The following is a 13,198-nucleotide window of genomic DNA, read 5'->3' as shown; positions in this document are numbered from 1 at the left end:
CCAATAAGGGGTAATTATATCTTAGTTGGGATCAAGTACAGGTACTGTTTTATTATTACAGAGAAAAGGGAATCATTTAACCATTAAATAAACCCAATAGGGCTGTTCTGCCCCAATAAGGGGTAATTATATCTTAGCTGGGATCAAGTACAGGTACTGTTTTATTATTACAGAGAAAAGGGAATCATTTAACCATTAAATAAACCCAATAGGGCTGTTCTGCCCCCAATAAGGGGTAATTATATCTTAGTTGGGATCAATTACAGGTACTGTTTTATTATTACAGAGAAAAGGGAATCATTTAACCATTAAATAAACCCAATAGGGCTGTTCTGCCCCAATAAGGGGTAATTATATCTTAGCTGGGATCAAGTACAGGTACTGTTTTATTATTACAGAGAAAAGGGAATCATTTAACCATTAAATAAACCCAATAGGGCTGTTCTGCCCCCAATAAGGGGTAATTATATCTTAGTTGGGATCAAGTACAGGTACTGTTTTATTATTACAGAGAAAAGGGAATCATTTAACCATTAAATAAACCCAATAGGGCTGTTCTGCCCCAATAAGGGGTAATTATATCTTAGTGGTGATCAAGTACAGGTACTGTTTTATATGTATTATATGTTTTAAAATGTTGAATTCTTTGCTTATAATGAAGTCGATGGGAGATGGCTTTCCCGCAGTTCTAGATAATAGGTTTCCAGATAACGGATCCCATACCTGTACAAGCAAAGAACCCAGCAGCAAGGCCGGTGTTGCCGGGACCGATGTGGTAGTGGGTGTGAAGAAGTTAAAGAGTGACGGGCTGCACCCAGTACAGAGGCGCTGGCCCAGCTTGCCTGCCCAGACTTGCCCGTTTCCTGAAAGTGACAAAGCAGAGAGGCTGCCGAGCTGGGCCATAGCTATTGTACTGGATCAATGCTGTGTGCGTCTCTGCCATAAAATGAGCTCTGCATTTAGCTTCCCAGTGGCACAATGTAGCTCCTCGCTGCGCCAGTACCGTGCTGGGCAGAGGCTTATTGCCTAAGAGCAAATATTGATGCTATGAAGCCTTTTATCAGTAACACAGTTCCTTAAAGCCTTATTACTGATAATATTCAATGCAATACGTAAGGGATTTAACTTGTCAATGCACATTCCAACCAGAACATTATGCTCAGTCACACTGCATAGCATTCAGCCGTCCCCAGAGTCACCCATTGTTTTCAACTGACCTGTTGGGTCCTCTGATGATCTTAGGCTACAGCTACCAGAATACAATAACCCCTCGTTATCTGTTTAAGAAAAGTTTGAGTTGTAGTTCAGTAACATCGGGGGAATCAAGGTTTAAGGTCGTGAGTCAGAACTCCAACTTGCAGCGCAGCAGTAAAGTGTGCCTGAGTCTGAGCTTTCAGCCAGCGCTACACATTAGAACTGCTTTCAGCTAACCTATTGTTTCTCCTACTCCCATGTAACTGGAGGAGTCCCAAGCCAGACTTGGATTTCTTACTATTGAGTGCTATTCTGATACCTACTGGGAGCTGCTATCTTGCTCCCTTCCCATTGTTCTGCTGATCGGCTGCTGGGGGCGAGGGGGGGGATATCACTCCAACTTGCAGCGCAGCAGTAAAGTGTGCCTGAGTCTGAGCTTTCAGAAGGAGCCAGCGCTACACATTAGAACTGCTTTCAGCTAACCTATTGTTTCTCCTACTCCCATGTAACTGGAGGAGTCCCAAGCCGGACTTGGATTTCTTACTATTGAGTGCTATTCTGATACCTACTGGGAGCTGCTATCTTGCCCCCTTCCCATTGTTCTGCTGATCGGCTGCTGGGGGGGATGTCAATCCAACTTGCAGCGCAGTAGTAAAGTGTTACTGAAGTTTATCAGAGCACAGGTCACATGGCTGTGGCAGCCTGGGAAATGAAGAATATGGCTAGTGCCATGGGAAAAAGAGATTACAATGCAGGATTCTGCTGGAGAAGCTCTATTAACTGATGGGTTAAAATATGTTTTCCCATTTCAGTATTCCTATAATAAAGTGGCTGTGACACAGATTAACCTTTCAGTGTATTGTTACATGTTAGTAGTCAAGGCAAATATACATTTTACGAATTCATACGGTGCATATAAATTCTGCCATTGAATTCGGCAAAGTGAATAATTACAAAAGGCCTGTCAGTAGGAACATTTATGTGTGGGTTTGGGGGTCATTGTGTGCCCCCCCCAGCAAATTGCACCTGTGCGTCTGTACATGGTTAGCAAATGAGCCTTATTAACCCTTAAGACCATCAGATCATGTGCCTGTCCCCTTTATGGTTCCTGCAAGAGGCCTGATGCCCTATAGCGCCACTGCTATGTACAGCCTCTCTACTTATTGTCATAGCTCATCTCCTGTGAAGCTTATTGCCCCTTTAAAAGCTTTCAGTTGTGGCACATAATGGCTGCTGTAACATCTTATTGCCCCGGCAGCCCCAGTCCTACCTCACTGCAGTAAAGCTAACACCCAGGTGCCTAATTGCTGCTCCCAGCGAGCCACTACCGTTCCATAAAATGCTTCCTTTCTCTCCATGCCATACACAGAGAGGCAGGGGGGTCCTGTCTGACACAGATATTGCTCTCCTATCTCCAGCCCAGCTCCCTTCTGCTCACAGCACACAATGCCTTGCCATTCACTTGCTAATTATGCTAAATATTTTAAATCAACACAAGCAGAATAAACAGGCTAATCTATCCCTGTTTGGGAATGCTAATCCAGCCCTTTGTCTCCAATGCTCTCTGTGCGAGGGGACACAATTTTCCCTCCATCTCCCTAATCTTTCCCTCTCTCATGTTTTTTCCTATTCCCCCCCTCCTAGAAGTCATCCTTTAGCCGGTGCCTGTCACTGATACACGGTGGGAAAACCAGACCAGAGCTCAGTGCACTATTCTGTGCAACTAAATAACTTGGGCCCCATCCCCAAAGCCTCAGCAAATGTTATGTTTTGCACAAGTTTATTAAAGCCCGGACCCCCCTAAATCCCTGCCCCTGCCACCGCTGGGCTTGTTCCATGCATTCTCATGTTATTCTCACGTGGCCCCGGAAGCTGCCACACAGGGGAAATTTAGTTCTGTTCTTTACTTCCTTCTCTGAAATCAGTAATGTACAGTCCTTTTATCCACTGATATACACAAGGGAAAACAACAATCTGACTTTCACTTTATTATAAGCGTTCAGGAAAACACATCGGCAGAGGTTATTCTGTACAGAGTGCAATGCTTACCTGTGTATTACTGAGTATTACTAACACAACCATAGGTGTCGGAGCTACTGGAGTGATCTCTCTGCTCCCGTACCAATCATATGTACCAATGAGATGCTCCCAAGGAATGGGGTTCATAGATGAATTCAAAGCTATGGTCTCCATTCATACATACTGTGCTATCTGCTATGCTTATCTCTGGAATGATGGGCTGTATTAGAGCAAAGACAAATGGGGCAATAAGGTAAGGTCCCCATACACGGGCCAATTGTAGCCGCCGATATGGGTCCCTTAGACCGATTCAGCAGCTTATCGGCCCGTGTAGGGGCAGAAACGAGGGGCCTGCCCAACCAATATCTGGCCTAAAATTGCTCAGATATCGATCGGCCAGGTTAAAAGATTCAGTCGGATGGGGGACCGCATCAACGTGCCAATGCCGCCCCATTGCCGCCATTATAATTCGATCGTTTGACCCCAGGGCCAAACGATCGAATTAGCCTACATTTTCCCCAATATTGCCCGCCCATAGGTGGGGACCTCGCCAAGCAAGCGGATCTTCACGTGTATGGCCACCTTAAGCCACTAGTGGATAAAAGTGGCACTTTAGCCCCACCTAAATGAGCCCAAATGACTATGGAATAAATGCCAGGGCAGCACAGGGCTGTCCTTGTTTTACCCGGCAAATTATGTGCAAGCTCTATTACTCCCAGCTCCAATGCACTGGCAAAATCATACCACTGGCCTACAGATGGAAAGGCTTGCTGTACCTATCCCACTAAAGCTCTTTCTTTCTGCACTGATATCCCACGTATGGTGCCCCCGGAGCAGCAAAATAAAGAGGTGCGTTACTGGACTGTGGGATTAATGCCATAGGGTACCATCCTATCCCCCCATTCCTTCTCTTTATTATCAATACTTCCTCTACAGTTCCCAGCAGTTGCAGGTGAAATAGGTCACCCTTGATGTGTATAGGCTAGAAAATCCAGCAGTCAATGTTACCCCCCAATAACTGCCTCTGCGGGATGCCCCGTGGCCCTTCCCATTGATGTGAATGGGCAGCGACCCTCAGCAAGCAGTGGCACACAGAAAGCTGAATAAGTAGATTTCCGTCCAACTAGGGCAAATAGCTGTGTCGGCAGGGAGCCTGCCCTGCTGTTAGGGAATATTGCAATGCCTAACTGCTATGCTGGGCTCTGTGCAGTACATGAAAGTGCTATCTCTGTCACAAGTATCACTCTCACTGCCTACTGGTGCCTAATGGATTAAAATACCTAAACCCCATCATTTACTGGGTTGCTCGTTATAGACAATAGGCTGAATACCACAAGCTAATTCAAGAAACATGTTTAGGATTAAGTGCTAGCCAACTTATTTAAAAGGGTAATTCACAAAATGTATTGTTGTCAAACAGCCCACCGCACATAATGAGCTCTTTACATTCCTTTGTATTGTCTATCATAACATAGAACCCTCATTTTATGTTTCTCAGGGAACCAGGAAAAAAAGGGGTAAAATCTGGGAAAATGTAAAATCAATTAAATGCATTATATATTGATGGAACCACTAAAATGGTATAAAATGAAGAAGAGAGTTTGATCCATTAGGAGCTGCCATATGCCACCTTCAAAGGAAATGTTGTTACAATTTGATACATTAGTAGCTGACATTTCTCAGCTGTAGCATAAACTGCAAATGTGGCCCTGGCCATAGAGCTCTTTATCCTGTGATGATGGGGGAATGGAGGGGTATTAGTGGGTCCTGTGCCTATGGGTTCCTATTGGGCCCCTGGAAGCTCAGTCCAGGATTGACCCACGGTATGTAAAACTACAAAGTCATGAAATATTTTCATTAAATATAGGTTGGTGAGAGAGAAGCGTGGAAGACCTGGATTCCATCACTGGCTAACTGATCATTTCACAAGCTTTTGAGAAGAAAGGGCCCTTCCGCCGGCGTGTAACTTGAGCATGTAGGTTAAGTGACAAAGTACCGTACGTGCAGAAGTGTAGCCGCCCGAGGCCCGGACAAGATAACAACAGTTGGATGTATTGCCTACACACAACCTTCAAGGTGTAAAAGTGAGGGGCGTGTTGGGGTCCTCGTCCTATTCACATTACCCCCTCCCTGTATACCCATAAGCGATTAGATCTGGGGCATGGTTGCAAACAGAAGTGAGGGTGTAGGGGAACACAGAAAACCCAGCAATTCCCTTGGAGCACATCAAGGGTCACATATTAACCCCCCAGTCCCACTCTCAGGCCCTCACTCTCTGACTGTCAGAACCTGATTGGTTAAGTAACTCTCAGCCAATCAAGTTTCAGTGGGAACACTAGAAGCTACATAAAATAATGCATGTATAGTTATAGGACCCATTATCCAGAATGCTTGGGACCAAGGGTATTCCAGATAAGGGTTCTTTCCATAATTTGGATCTCCATACCCTAAGTGTACTAAAAAAATCAATAAAAGATTCATCTGTGGCAGGGGTTTAAAGCTGGAAGAAGCTGTGAGCGGCACAGTGGAGCGCAGCTAGAGTGGGAACTGATAATGCAGAATGGCAGGATCAGCTTACAGGTGATTACTCATCCGCTTACAGGTACAGAGAAGCCAACACTATCTGAGGCTGCTCAATGTGCAGGGAAGAGATTACATTACAGTAGGAAGCCCTAACACTATCAGCCCCCCTGTACCAGCGGCAGCTCCCTAGCTGGAGCACTATAACAAGAACATCAGTGCCTGCATTATGTAACATTATATAACATGCCTGAGGGTTCCATACACGGGCAGATAAGGTGCTGACTCTGTCCCTTGGCAGCTTTTATCAGCCTGTGAATAGCCACCTTTATGGCCCTTCTGGCTGCCCAGCCCTACAGTCTATAGAATGATATTGAAGTGGTGTCTCAATGAGCCCTTAGGGGCATTATCTCCTAACATGACCACACCCTTACCTACAGAATACTACCACTAAAGCATAACTGCAGGTTTGTACTGGCCCACTGGTGTACCCAGAGAAAATGCAGTGGGCCCTGGTCCTGTTGGGCCCCGCCGGCACACTGGCAGGCTGCGCGGAGCAGTGGTGGAGCCAGAAAGCATTGCGTCATCTGCACTGGTACCGGTACTCATGGGAAATGGTGGGCCCTTAGCTGGGGGGGAGGCAGGGTGAGGCCGGAGTGGTGGGCCCTTTGCTTAGGTTTTCCGGTGGGCCCTACCTCCCCCATTCTGACACTGCATAACTGTAAGGGCTGTGACACACAGGGAGAATAGTCGCCGAGCGACAAATCTCCCCTAAATGCCATCTGGAATGTAAATCGCCGGTGGGATGGCATATGCGGCGCCGCGATTTGCCGAAGTTGCGGAAGTCTCCTCTCAAGGCAACTTCCACAACTTTGGCAAATCACGGCATCGCGTATGCCATCCCACCGGCGATTTACATTCTAGCCGGTGGGATGGCATTTAGAGGAGATTAGTCACCCGTATGTCACAGCCGGCTGCAAAGGCTTCAGTATGGTGTAGTTTGTTTTCATTCACATACATTGTTTTTGGGTATTACAGTAGTGGGGGGGGGGATCATTCTTAGCAATATCAGATATGAGGGCTAAAAGAAGAAAGTATAGGTAGGGAACCCCACTGTGGGGTTTCACTGGCCAATCGGGAAGTCTTCTTGATGGCTGGTCAGAGGGTAAGAAAGAAGTGAGGTGATCTTACAATAGTTACATACAAAGTACTGCCAGTCCTTGTAATTCCCATTCAGGGGATCACGTTACATATAATAGAAACCCAGAGCAGTTTTATTTTACACAGACAGGGGCTGTTTCTGCTAAGAACTGTGCTCTAGCAATGAAGGAATGTGTTTGGGGTGGGCACGGCTTTCACTGTCGGTGCCCAAAACAAAGAGAAATTACTCAGATGGTCACTCTGTGTCCGGGTTAAATATCCCCTATCAGTCCAGGGCCCTGTAGACTTCTTGTTATGGCTTTATAAGAAGTGTGCTGGATAACCGCCCCATACATGGACAGCACTTCTCTCTATAATGTACAATAGGCTTTATATCACTTGTACAAACAGTACAGCCTGTAGGTGTAGAGCTGGTCCTTGTAATAAAGCTTCTTGTCAAGGCTGGTGTGAGATCGGGCAGCCCCCCATCCTTCCTGGGTGCCCCTGCCATCTGTCCCTATCAGTCATGTAACTCAGTGCTAGTGGGCCCCACAGCAAAATTACCCCCAAAAACCTTTTTTTTTCATAAACATATATTGAAGCTGAATTATCAGTTAATCACTGGGCCATCTGTACAACCTAGGAGTGTAGGTCTGTCTGTATGACAAGTTCATCAAGCAGATTTTTGCCCAATCTTGCCATCCATGTGCTGAACCAAACCGGGCTCATCAAATCTTTGGCCAAACGGTCAATGACTGGACCATACTTTGGGCATGTAGAGACTCATTGGGCGATGACCACATCAACATGGCGATAGTACAGTAAAGCAAGCTGTTGTAAGCTGAAGTGGCTGCAGGTTGGATAACAAATAATGGTGGGCGTCTGAACGGAGGTAAAACAGACAATCCCCTTTGCTGGATTAAGCTGGCCATACACATACCGATATGTTTCGTATGATTTTCGGACGGTGTGTGGGTTTGGCGTTATCGTCCCGATAATTTTTGTACCATGGCAATTGGCCATTTAGTCGATCGGCCATCTTAGAGAATTTGGTTTGGATAATGATTAAATCTGCGCATGTATTGTGTATCTGGCGATATCCTTGGGGGACCAACAATGGAAGTCACTTTTGTACGATTGGTGCTATTTCATGTCTAGAACATCCTCCCATTTGTTATTTTTAGGGTTTTATCCTACAATTTCAGCCTGAATGTTAGTTTAAGATCGTTGCATCTAAACATACGACCGATATCTGAATGTTTGAAGAAGACTAAAATGTGGACGTGTCTGGCCAGTTCGAGGCAGGTGGATGAGCCCATGAGTGATTGTTTTTCTGTAGGACCCAGCAACCTGTAGTTACACTACTAATAAAACCTGTACCTGCCAGGCTGCTCCCTAGATAGCCCCATTAGGGCGCTCCCAGCAGATATTGGCTATAAATGTGACTAGCGGCATGCTTCCCCGTGGCAGATAAAATCTATGTGCAATTTCGCAGGGTCACTGCGAGCTGCATCCGTCGAGAGATGACAGTCCTACCTATTAATTAGTGCCTCGCCAGGAGACGAGGGAGGTAAACAGACATAAACAATGTTCGTAGCATCGCAGGCCCTCTGTTATTTGTGCACATATTTTGCTCCCTCGGCTGTGTCTGCCCTGAAAGGGACACAATGAAGCGGACAGGCCTGGGCCTGCCTGATACAGGCCTGCGTGAGGGAGGCTGGCCACTGGCCCAGGGAGGCGGCTCTCTGGCCCTTCAGGAATGTCGACTGGCAAGAGGCTAATATAATGGATGAGGCTGGGGCAGGAGGGGAGTAGGTTCCTGCGTCATTACACAGTATTGACAAGTGACACGCGGTGTGACATTGTGTGCAGGCAATTGGAAACTTCACTTGACTTACTGGCAGTCACATTAACCCCTTGTTGCACGGCACAGGGCCCTTGGCATCACTTTGTATGCCCTAGGATACACTGCATGTATCCCATGATGCACCACTTTCATCATACATCTTGCTTGCAATTTTTCCCTGCATCACAGTAACCAAAGTTGCAGCGACTAATCACCAAAACAGCCTGTCCGTGCATTAATATACTAATTACAGTGTCCAAGATCTACCGTGTCAAACAAGTCGCCATTCATTTAGTGGTGGATTTTTAAAATCACAGCGACTAAAGGTCCCCTTACATAGGCCGATTCTAGCTGCCGATATGGGTCTCATAGACAGATTTGGCAGCTAATCGGCCCGTGTATGGGCACTACCGATGGGCCTGCCCGACCGATATCTGGCCTGAAATTGGCCAGATCTCAATCGGGCAGGTTAGAAAATCTAGTCGGATCAGGGACCGCATCGGCTCGTTGATGCGGTCCCCAGACCGACTTTTCCTATGCCCATCGTTATAATTCGATCGTTGACCCCAGGGCCAAAGGATCCAATTATCCTGGATTTTCCCGATATTGTCCACCCGTAAGAGACGAGCCGATGCAGTCCCCGGACTGAATTTTCCTATACCCATCGTTATAATTCGATCGTTTGACCCCAGGGCCAAACAATCGAATTACCCTGGATTCTCCCGATATCGCCCACCCGTAGGTGAGGATATCGGGAGAAGATCCGCTCACTTGGCGACATCGCTAAGTGAGCGGATCGGCCCGTGTATGGGGACCTTTATTGTCCCGTCTGTCTTCCACTGGGAAGGCATTTTGGGGAGATTAGTCGCCCAAGGTAGCGAAGATTTATCACAGGCAACTTATCTCTCCATGTACCAGCGCCCTTAGCCCTAAGCTTGGCGCTACCAGAAAGTGCCCAGTTTAACTACATAACCTACTCGCCATTAATGATAGCACCGACCAAGGAAAATGTGCTTTATTGATGAAAAAGATAATAAAAGCCTAAATCCAATGAACTGTAGGAAGTGCTGATATATAAGAGATAAACAGGTTCTGTTGGTTATGGGCCGCAGATTCCTGTGTGCGCTGGAATTCAATGTGAGCGATGGGGAGGCATGTCTGGGCAGTGGGGTACACAGAGATGTATAGAGGCGAGCGCGTGGCTACGCCCCACACCTAGCCCTTGGATAAGAGCCACAGCAAACACTGCGGCGAGTGTGAGCGGGTACAAAGGTTTAGCTGCCATTAACCTGTTCAGTAGTGAGGCTATTAGATACAACTCATATATATAATACTCTGTCCTGTTATCTACTCCTCCCCTCTTTATTATCTATGGACCCAGGCAAGTCTGTCCCTCACAAAATCCCTAACCACTTTATACATGTACAGGTAACGGACCCATTATCCAGAATGCCAAGGGTATTCCAGATAAGGGGTCTTTCCATAATTTGGATCTCCATACCTTAAGTCTGCTAAAAAAATCAATAAAACATTAATTAACCCCAATAGGATTGTTTTGCATCCAATAAGGATTATTTATATCTTAGTTGGAATCAAGTACAGATACTGTTTTATTATTACAGAGAAAAGGGAATCATTTAACCATTAAATAAACCCAATAGGGCTGTTCTGCCCCCAATAAGGGGTAATTATATCTTAGTTGGGATCAAGTACAGGTACTGTTTTATTATTACAGAGAAAAGGGAATCATTTAACTATGAAATAAACCCAATAGGGCTGTTCAGAGAAAAAGGAAATCAGTTTTAAAATTCTGAATTATTTGATTAAAATGGAGTCTATGGGAGATGGGCTTTCTGTAATTCAGGGCTTTCTGGATAACGGGTTTCCAGATAAGGGGTCTTTCCGTAATTTGGATCTCCATACCTTAAGTCTGCTAAAAAAAATCAATAAAACATTAATTAACCCCAATAGGATTGTTTTGCATCCAATAAGGATTATTTATATCTTAGTTGGGATCAATCACAAGGTAAAGTTTTATTACTACAGAGAAAAAGGAAATCAGTTGTAAAATTCTGAATTATTTGATTAAAATGGAGTCTATGGGAAATGGGCTTTCCGTAATTTGGAGCTTTCTGGATAACGGGTCCGATACCTGTACTAAGCTCCTGTGGCAATTCCAATAGGAACTGGCAGCCCGCTGTATATAATAATAGATTACGTAGGCTCGGCCTGAATGTGAGCCAGGGGTTTAGGGTATGTACCCGCTGGCATCTAAACACACACTCCTAGAGAAACACTTGCCTCTGCATTAAGTACGGATGCCCAGCTGGCACACAGCCACAATGCGGAGGGAGATCAATTAGTGCAACTTTAATTGCCCGTGGGTATATAACCTTAAACTCCAGTCTCACATTCAAGATCAACCTACACTTGTACTATAATTACAATGAGAGTTATAGAAACTGCATTTATAAAGCAAATAAGCACAGCCACAGCTCCCATTTCAGTTACAATCAGGGCTTAGGTTTCCACCTTGAGTTCAGTGCCAAGCAGAGTGTGTGTTGCAATGGGACATAGTGGGAAATTCAGGAGTTAATTGTTAAACTCCCAAACATTAATGTAATGTGTAAGTCAGGGAAGGTCAGAGCAGCAGCGACAGGGGAGGCGGGAGAAGAGCAGAGAATGGCAAGTCACAGGGCCACGGCTGCACTGGGGTATAAACATACCTCCCAACATTTTGAAAATGGAAAGAGGGACACATTTTTGACCACGCCCATTTTTACAACCACACCCCCCAAATACCACTCCCATTTGGCAGGTTATTTAAAGTTTGAACACGTTTTTGGGGTCCTGTTTTATGTGTTATTACAGTTTTGCTGAAAAAGGTGAAATTGCACTTTAATCTGCGAGTCTCAGTTCCCCCAAGAGACCTGTTTAGCTTATTAGTTACAACTGTATCTAAGTGCAGGGGGGCTTTTTACCTTTCTGGGCTCTCTGCCAAAAGCCCACTTATTTAATTAAAATTGAGAAACATTGCTGACGCTTGTTAAGATTTCTGGGCTCTCTGCCAAAAGCTACTTTTAATTAAATTTGTATCTTTTTTAGCTTTAATGCAGGAGATAAAAGGGAAATGAGGGACTTTTCAGTAAGAATCCGGGACTGTGGGCTGAGTTGTCAAAAGAGGGACAGTCCCACGGAAATCGTGACAGTTGGGAGGTATGGTATAAGCAGGCCCTGATATTTCAAGTACCCAGAGCCCCACAGGCCCAATAAATAAAGACTGTCTATGGCACCTTACAGTAGCCCCTCTGGCATTTGCCTGAACCCACAGATTGCCAGTCTGGGCCTGGGCCCTGGCATTCCAAGTACCCAGAGGCCCAAACAGCCCCCCAGCCCAATAAATAGTGACTATGGCACCTTACAGCAGCCCCTCTGGCATTTGCCTGAACCCACAGATTGCCAGTCTGGGCCTGGGTCCTGGCATTCCCAGTACCCAGAGGCCCAAACAGCCCCCCCCCCCCAGCCCAATAAATAGTGACTGTCTATGGCACCTTACAGCAGCCCCTCTGGCATTTGCCTGAACCCACAGATTGCCAGTCTGGGCCTGGGCCCTGGCATTCCCAGTACCCAGAGGCCCAAACAGCCCCCCCCAGCCCAATAAATAGTGACTGTCTATGGCATCTTACAGCAGCCCCTCTGGCATTTGCCTGAACCCACAGATTGCCAGTCTGGGCCTGGGTCCTGGCATTCCAAGTACCCAGAGGCACAAACAGCCCCCCCAGCCCAATAAATAGTGACTATGGCACCTTACAGCAGCCCCTCTGGCATTTGCCTGAACCCACAGATTGCCAGTCTGGGCCTGGGTCCTGGCATTCCAAGTACACAGAGGCCCAAACAGCCCCCCCAGCCCAATAAATAGTGACTGTCTATGGCACCTTACAGCAGCCCCTCTGGCATTTGCCATAATCTATAGATTGCCAGTCCAAGCCTGCACAGGGCCACAGATGTAGGGACCCAAGGAACTGGCAAAAACCTGTGCCACCAACTGATATGAGTAAACGCCTAGAAGGGCTCAAGGTTGGACACTTTAAGAAAATCATTAAATATTAGTGACTAATAAATATGTACTTTGGGCTTAGAGCTGGCATGTGGCTGGTAATGTACTGGCCCTACTTGTAGAACTAGTATTTGATGCCAATGTTATTAATAGGGAAGAGGGATAAACATAGTAAAGGCTGGTATTTTTTCCAGTAAAGTAAGCTTCCCTATTGATCTTCTCTTATTGATCCTATCCTATTGATCTCTCTCTTATTCAGCTTTATGGGCATCAACAACCCTTTTTCTGAGCCAAACATGACCAAATATATATATCATTGTTCACCTCCATCCCTGTGCATACACAGACTGGCTTCCTAATTCCCCTATCGGACCAACATGTTCTATAGCTATGGAGTACAGACCTGCTAGCTAACAAATATC

This window comes from Xenopus tropicalis, chromosome 10, assembly GCF_000004195.4.
Source record: "Xenopus tropicalis strain Nigerian chromosome 10, UCB_Xtro_10.0, whole genome shotgun sequence".
Classification (NCBI taxonomy): Eukaryota; Metazoa; Chordata; class Amphibia; order Anura; family Pipidae; genus Xenopus; species Xenopus tropicalis.
Note: the sequence above shows the minus strand (reverse complement) of the source record.